Source organism: Capsicum annuum, chromosome 6 (genome assembly GCF_002878395.1).
Source record: "Capsicum annuum cultivar UCD-10X-F1 chromosome 6, UCD10Xv1.1, whole genome shotgun sequence".
Taxonomy (NCBI): domain Eukaryota; kingdom Viridiplantae; phylum Streptophyta; class Magnoliopsida; order Solanales; family Solanaceae; genus Capsicum; species Capsicum annuum.
In genome coordinates, this window is record NC_061116.1 from 192,558,400 (window position 1) to 192,567,866 (window position 9,467).

The window sequence follows — 9,467 nt, forward strand, 5'->3', positions numbered from 1 at the left end:
TATATATATATATATATATATATATATATATATATATTATCATATTATCAAATTTAAAAAATATTAGGTTGTTAATATGCTACCCCTTTTTCACCTCTAATTAAATTTATATGAGTAAAAGCAATCATGTAATTTAAAGAAAAAAAAATGATTCATATTTTTCTTTATTATATTATTTACAATTTAATAGATTTCAAATTGTCAAAAATAATATAAATTTTTATTCTACTGCTCATCCATCTCTTCCTTTTAAAATTCATAAATAATAATATGTGTATTATCTAACTACTTCATTATATTCTCAAAAAGTTCAACTATCATATTATTTTTCAATGAAATGTGTTAAAAAATTCTAACCCCCCCCCCAACACACACACACAATCCCCCCACCTATAACTAAATATATACGAAAAAAAACATATAAAAAGAAATATTTTATATTTTTTTATTATATTATCACGGTTAAAAAAATATTCGGTTGTTAATATTCTACCCACTTTTCACCTCTAGTTAAATCTATATGATAAAAATAATCATGTAGTTGTAAAAAAAAAAAATTTTATGTTTCATATTTTCATTATTATATTATTTATAATTTAATAGATTTCAAATTATCAAAAATAATTTAAATTTTTATTCTACTGCTCGTCCATCTCTTCCTTTTAAAATTTATAAATAATTATATGTGAATTAGCTAATACTTCATTATTTTCTCAACCAAAAAAAAATCCTCGATGTACATTTTTTTACTATATTTTAGTTTGGTTACTTTTATCTAATTTAACTTTGAATTAACTACATATACAGTAAATTAAAAAGAAGAAGAAGAATATCAAACACGTATTTTAAAAATTTTAAGCGTGTCAACTTTTGATATCCGTAGTTATCTATTTGTCTATTTTCTTCATTTAACTCTATCTTGCTGCAAGTCAACAATAACAAAAAAAATCATCACTAAAAAGTAAAAATAACTCTCAAAAGAACTTCTTCATAAATTAAATCATAGAAAAATTATTAATTTGAAGTTGATTTATCTAAAATATTTATTTATCAAAGTAGTAGTATCAATTATTATCAGCCCACTTTTTTATTTAGTTATTTAAAGGGTGTTACCATTTGTAATGAGAGACGAAGAACTACAAGAAATGGATAGAGATAACATCAATTACTTCAATTTATATTTCAATATATGTATATATATATATATATATATATATATATATATATTGTGTCTTGTAAAACAAAAAATATTTTAACAAATGGATAAGATCATTAATTGTTATACATTATTTCCTCCTTTACAAAATTATTGACATACTTAAGATTTTCACAATTCTTAAGGAATAGTTAATTAGAAATGTTATTTGACTAATATATTTCTTATTAATTCTTTATTCTTTAGTAATTTTAGAATAATTAAAGATAAGGTAGAGTTGGGGAAAAAATAGTTAATTAGTTTTTTATCTTTTAAATTGATACCTATTTTGAGTGAAATATTTTTAGTAAATATGTCAACTATTTTATTTGTTAACCGTGATATTCGGACTTGCTTACACGCATAAAATGTCGGCTATTTTGTGACAGAGAAAGTAGTATCAATTTTTAATTAAATGTAACCAATATAATATTAATATCTGATTTTTAATTAGCATGTCACTTGACTTAATATAATTATCCGCTACTTTTCTTTAATGCATCATAAATTCTTATTCCTTATATATTTCTTTTTTATTATTATTTTCACAATTCTTAAAATGTCTAAATGTGTTAATAATATTTTTTTAGAGAAAAGACATCATTTCCCCCCTGAACTTGTCCGCTCAATTTACTTTAGCACTTAAACTTAACTTCCGCTTATTTACCCCCCTTAACATCTTTAAAGTGTATTAATTTCACCGCTAACGATATAATACCACTCTCACACTGGAGAGTGTATTACACTCGCCCACACATCAGTTCCACGTCTTTGCCACATCACAAATTATTTAAAAAGTATTCATATATATATATATATATATATATATAACACTTTTTAAATTAAAAAAACAGCCATGCAGCTTAGATTTTTCGGCAAATTTTCACCGGAAAACTCCATCTTTACCGTCAAATCTATATATATATAAATTTTTTGGCGAATTTCTTCCGGAAAACTCCATCTTTACCAATCACATTTTTAATTTCTTCACCCCAAACTCATCCCTCATTGCCCACCTCATCAAAACAAACCCCGAAAGCCTTCTCAACCCCAAATTTGAACCCTCCCAAGCTGTCCGAAAAATCAATCAAAAACGCAGTAGCATAAGCATAAGCAAAAAAGAAAATAACAAGAAACAACAACACAGTAGCATTACCACGTCCCCATTCAAAATCCTTCATTCCCACATATTCGGCAAAATTCACCAAAAAATAATTAAAACAAACCCACAAAAGAATATACGTACAAATTAACACCACCGCCACTATTAACGTTGCCGCTAATAACTTTTCTTCAATTTTAATTTTTTTTTGAATTTTTAAATCCACAAAGATAACTTTTTATTTGGAAATTCAATTTCATTCTTTTTATTTAAAGGTGGGGGTGAAGGGTTTGGTAATTCAAGGAAAAGAAATTCGAGGTTTGGGGGGGGGGGGGGGGGGGGGGGGGGGGGGGGCGGATGGGGGGAAGATAAATCAGGGAGGGGGGGGGGAGGGGTTAGAGGGGAGGGGGCAGGGGTGGTGAAATTGGTGGTTGAAGGAGGAGGGATGCTGGTAGTGACGGATTAGGGGAGAAAAAGTTATGGTGGGAGTGGGATGGGGGTGGGGTAGAAGAAGAAGAAGATGAATTTATTTATATATATATATATATATATATATTCAAAAAATATATATTCACGCGTTTTTTCTTTTTTAAAAAAAAAAATTTACGTCAACTTGAGGGGTGACATTAATACACTTTAAATATGTTAAGGGGGATAAATAAATGGAAGTTAAGTTTAAGTGCTAAAGTAAGTTGAGTCGACAAGTTCAGGGAAATGATGTCTTTTCTCTATTTTTTAATATTGTTTATTTACTTTATTTTATTTTTAAATTAAACACTAATACCCTCGCCATGCATCTAACCCCCCCCCCCCCCCCCCCCCCCCCCTTTTTCCCAAAATCATAATTTTTTTTTTTTTTTTTTTTTTTTTTTTAAATTTTAACCTTCCTCCCTTCCCCATCCACCCACCCCCCCCCCCCCTCCACACACACTCTTTGTACATAGATCATAAGTTTGTTATTTTTAGTTAATATCTTACTAACTTATCACCTTACTTAATTTAGAAATATATATTTTTTATTGAAAAATGAATCTTGATTTAATATTATTTAAATAATTCATTAAATTTCATAGTTACCTCATTATGAAGTCTCAATAGTTAATTATTTTTGTGTCAAAATTCATACTCAAAATGTGCAAATTTAGCAGTGTGAAACAGTAAATTAACATGAACATATTAAATTATTTATATAATTAATCTATACAAACATATTCAAACAATTTTAGATAGCATTCAAACACATATACAAAAAATATAATCTGTTAATAAAAATAATTTTATCTTGATATATTAATAATTTATATGTCAATTACTAAACAATTCGATCTTAATTTCGAATACATATCAAACATTGTTGTGATTATAAGGAAAGACAAAACAAATCAAATCAATTAAATAAATTATTTTTCAATTTGCATACTTTTCCTGTCATAATTTAAAAATGCTCATTTCAAAATCAAATACTTATAATTTTCAAACATATTTTCTTTTCATATAAAGAAAATAAATAAAATAATAATTAAAAAAATATACTTTTTTACATTCCTAGGTTTTATTAATAAGTATCACTATTGTTCTTCGTGCTAGTGTTACAACAAAAAATATTAATGAGAAATTTTTGAAACTTAAATTTATGAGTAAAATAAAAAATTTCTTGAGAAAATAAGCATCAAGAACAAATATACCACATTAGAGTCATAAAGAAAATTTCACCACCAACAATTAAAATTAGAGAAAAATGATGAAAAATTAATACAATTTATTTTCTTTTATTTGTTTTTATCAAAAATCAAATGAACAAAATCATAATAGAAAATATTACTTACTTAAACTCAAGCTAGATTAACCTGTAATACCACCGACATTCATCTGCATATAAAACGTGAAATTGTTAAAACAAAAAAAAGTTAAAAAATATAGAATATGAAGAATGGAGTAATCAATAATATCAATAATAAAATAAAACTAAAAAAAAAAAAAGAAGAAGAAGAAGAAGAAGAAAGCTTAGCATTATAAATAATTGTAGAAGTATATACAAGAGAAGTTAAGCAGTAGAATTTCATTTCAACTCGAATTTCATTTAAATTTATATTCAAAAAACTAACTGATTAGGATATTGTTTTGAATAAATATAGATTTTAAAAAATAAAGAAGCAAAAACTGATAATTGTGAATAAAAAGGAGCCTAAAGAGAATTACAATTCTTCTGCCATAAAACTATGCTATAAAAAGGAGTATTTACTGCCAAATAATTAATTTTTAATTTAAATTAATAATAATCTTTATCAGTGGGATAATGATGGGATTTTTATTTTCTATATTCAGATTTAACCACTACTGTTTCTGCATAAGCTGTAGTTATTGTTTATTTATTTATTTGGTTATTTTTATTTATTATATTATTACTACTAGTACTACTAAGTACTGTCACTACTACTATTTATTTATTTAATTACTATTATTATTGTTACACATACTACACGCTACTACTACTTCTTTTACTGCTATTACTTATTATTATTATTATTATTATTATTATTATTATTATTATTATTATTATTATTATTATTATCTAAATATAATACTACTACTAATGCTATTATTACTTCTAGATTTCTATTACTTATTATTATTATTATTATTATTATTATTATTATTATTATTATTATTATTAAATTGTTAGAGTTTATTTATGACTCTTTAACTATAGACTCCTAGTTTAAAGTTAACGAGAATCTTTTTTTCTTCAAAAAGTCTAATATTTTCAAATTTAAATATGTTTTATCTTTTAATTTAAATTTATCTTTTAGTTAGTTCAAATTCAACTTTATCTAGTATAGCATTTGTTTTCAATATTTAAAAGAATCAGTTACTTTCATTTGAAATTCAAAATTCAAAAATTTAACACTAATTCAACCAACCAATATTCAACAAACTTTATCTAAACAAAGTGTTTTCTAAACAAATAATAAAGACGACTGAACAGTCTTTGGCATTAAATTCGTCAGAACAGACAATTCGTTTTTTAAATAAACGAGATATTGATTTGTATAAAAATCATTATAACTTTATGCATATTGAAATGGTTCAAATTGCTTTTAAACCATTAACTCTTAAAGGGTTACTAGAAACTTTCTTAGCAGCTCTCAGGGATGCTAGAAATCTAAATTTAAGACAGTCTTTAATGGGTTCGATTGAATTCACTGTGGCCTATGGTCCAGTTTATTTCAATACTCAGCAAATTTACAATTATCTTTGACTGATGCAAATATACTTGATGCTTTGACATTAAATGTGAAAACGCATGGTTATAATTATGCTCCTGGATCTGAACTTATTTGTCTGTCATACAGAATTTATTACAGATTATTAACTACTTTAAATCCTTAATGTAGATTATACGATACATCGGATCAGACTATATTAGTTGAGACTAATTTTGCAAGGTCTAAGATCACCATAAGGAGACCTATTAAATAGGATGAGATTGATTTTTTCATTACTTGGACCTTAAATTCGGTTATATCTCTGAATGAAGTCACTGATGATTTAACTAATAGTGAATTATCGCAAAGGACTCAAAATCCGGATGGTAGGATTTGTATTCAATTCGATGAAATATCTATAGTTTATAATAGACATTCATTTTTCATGCCTAAATTATTTATTATATGCATCATATTTCCCCCGGAGAACCATCATATGGTCCAGCTAAAAGTCGTGCAGCTTCTACAAGATTTGTAGAGAAAGTTAAAGTCAATCCTAGAACAAATATTGTTCAAGATAATGACAATATCTCTAATAGAGATATTCCTACTGCTTCTGAAATGAACTTTGATAAAAATGATATTTAATGATTCCATATCAAATTAATTTTAGCCCTGAATCTCAGGCAAGAAATTATATTTAAAAAGAATTTTTTGATAAAAAAATGAAACAAGTTTAGAACTTATTTTTTTAGACTTATAGTCCTGATGAAATGAATAATATTTCTCAAGAATTCTATGAAATATGTGCATTGCATAATCAAATTATGTATTTTGTGACTTGGTTTATAACCACCAACTTTTCATTATATGTTAAGGTGCTTCAAAGATCTTATCAAGATAACAGTGGTAACATTGTTAAAATTGTTTACCCTTCCCAAGCTCCTTTTATATTGTCAAATAATACTGGTATTACATTTTCTGCATTTTAAAAATTCATTGATAATGAAGTTGCTAAGGAAACTGTTGCAGAAATTAATAATTTGATTTTTTTAAATAATTATTTGAGCTTATATGTGAAAGTTTTAGGAGAACATATCTCTTCTCTTGATAAAAAGCTCGATGAGTTGATTAATTTGATAAAAAATTGAGTGTTAATCCAAACTCTACTGATATTGCTTTTTCTTTAGGAAGTAAGACAGAAGATTTGACGACTAAAACCAATATTCAACGGCCCCCTGATATTGAGGAATTTCAACTTAAATCGTCTTTGCATGATTAAGAACGGCTTCTTGATAAAAAGATCTCTGGTCTAAATGTTAGACCTATTGATTTATCTAATGCCTTTGTTGATAGCCTAGAATACACTCTTGACTTGAAAAATCAGACCAAATCAGAGCTTAATAAGCTCAGAGGAATGATTAGAAAATAGCCTGGTAAAAATCCTAGATATACCGATTCACCTCGTATGCAAATCTATTACTATCCGCGACCCACTCTTCAAGATATTTTGATAGAGGAAAGGGATTAGAATCAGACTAATACGTATTATAGCGAAGATGATATTTATGAATGGAATCTTGATAGCTTAACTGAGAGCTAATTAAAAATCCTCGTACATCGTATTATGATGTATTCAATGGTGTGCAAAGCCACCGGTGATAGAGAAAATAGAACAAATAAAGTTATATGTAAAATGATAGTTGCTGGTTTTACTGGTCAAATTCAGGGCTTGTGGGATAATTTTCTTACTAATGAACAAAGAGAGCATATTTTTAATGTCGTAGCTACTAGTCCAGGGATTCATAACCTAGGAAGAAACCTCCTTGCAAATAGGGAAGAAGACGTGTTTATATGCTCGTTCTTATAATTTTAGAATATTTTAATGGTAGATTCACCAATCAGTACGAAAATATTTGTACTCTTTTGAATGGTCTTAGATGTAAGACCCTAGGAGAATTTAGGTGATATAAGGACAACTTTTTAAGTCGGATTATGAAATTATCCAAAAATAGATATGAACATTGAAAGGCCAAGTTTATAGACGGACTTCCTCCATTATTTGCTGAAAGGTTTATAAAAACTCTTAGTGGCTCCTATGGTGAAATTCCTTGGGACAAGTATACCTATGGTCATTTGATAGCAGATTGTACAAAAGAGAGGTTAAAACTATGTAATGAATTAAATAGTTTAGACAACTTGAGCTTGATAAGCTTAGAGAAAAATATCAGATAGGAAATTTTTGTACCCAGTTTGGTATATCTGAACCAGCTTCTACTTCTAAGAAGAAAGGCTATAGATATTCCAAAGGAGAGTAGCCTTATCGAAAAAAGAGATCTAGATATAGGTCCAAAGAAGAGCGTGAAACTAGAAAAACCTATAAAAAATCTACTAGATTTATCAAAAATAGGTCTAAGAGAGATCTTGCTAAAATTAAGTGTTACAGATATGGTAAATTTGGGCATATTGCTTCAAACTGTAAGGTTTAAAAGCTTAAATCTTTAGGTCTTGATGCTAATGTGCATGATCAAGTTTATGGTTTGTTATACACCTCAGGTTCGGAATCTGATTATAATATTGAATGTAAATCAAAAAATGATATTGAGTTGCCTGATTTATCTGATAGTAATAATGCTAATGTTTGTTCTGATTACCAAGGTGATACCTGCACTTTTGATGACGTATTTTATAATTTGGAATCCCAGTTTGAAGATTTAAATGTTCAAACCATTACTTCTGATAATGTGTTAGAACTTTTGAAAGAAGTTTCGGATGAGAAACTATGTAAAAAGATTATTAATTTGTCTACTAGTTCAAAACCTAGAACTTCTAAAACTGCTAATAGTCGTACCTTTACTCCTAAATCTACTGATAGTAATTATTTTATGCCTTATTCTTTAGCAAAAGTTAATAGACGTCTTGCTATGAGTTATGCTCCTGGTAAAGATACTTCTTTTGATGATTTAAAAAGTGAAGTTGAAAACTTGAAAAGAAGATTAAATCTCTTAAACAAAACCAAATAATTTGTGATCACAGAATTTCACAAATTGAGAAAGATATTTCTCACCCTAATACTTCTAAGGGAAAAGAAAAGATTTTTGAAGATAATAATGACGACGATGTTGTTCAACATCTCTTGATTTAAAAAATGAGTACTCTTTGGGTATGATGCAAATTATTACTGCCCATAAATGGTATATTAAATGCACTATTTTGATTAATAATTATTTTTTTTTGTAACTAATATTGTTATGATTGACAGTGGCGCAGATGTTAGTTGCATACAAGAGAGATAAATTCCCACAAGATATTTTAAAAAAACTACTCATATAGTTAAATCTGCATCTAGACATGCTCTTGATATAAAATATAAATTGCCTAATACTCATATTTGTCAAAATAAAGTATGCATTCCACATTTTTTTTATATAAAAAATCAGTTATACCCTCCAATTATACTTGGAACTCCTTTTATAAATGCTATTTATCCTTATACTCATATTGATGCAAAAGGATTTACTGCTACTTACAAGAATAAAGAGATATCCTATTCTTTTGTTACAGATCTTGTAACTAGAGATATTAATGCTTTAATTAAAATGAAGCAAAAACATATTTTTGTGACACAATAAAATCTGCTAAGATACAAGAACAAATTCAATTGATTTCTAAACAAATGGCTATTGATATTTGTGTCGACCGCCCCAGTGCTTTTTGGAGTCGCAAACAAAATATTATTACTCTTCCATATGAAGATAATTTCTATGAGAATGATATCCCAACAAAATCATGACTGTGTTAAATGAATGCTGAATTAGTTGAATTCTGTAAAAAGGAGATTGATAATCTGTTGCAAAAGAGTTTGATAGAGCCTTCAAAATCTCCATGGCCATGTACTGCTTTTATGTTAATAAGCAGCAGAAAAGGAACGTGGCTTTCCCAGGTTGATAATAAATTATAAACT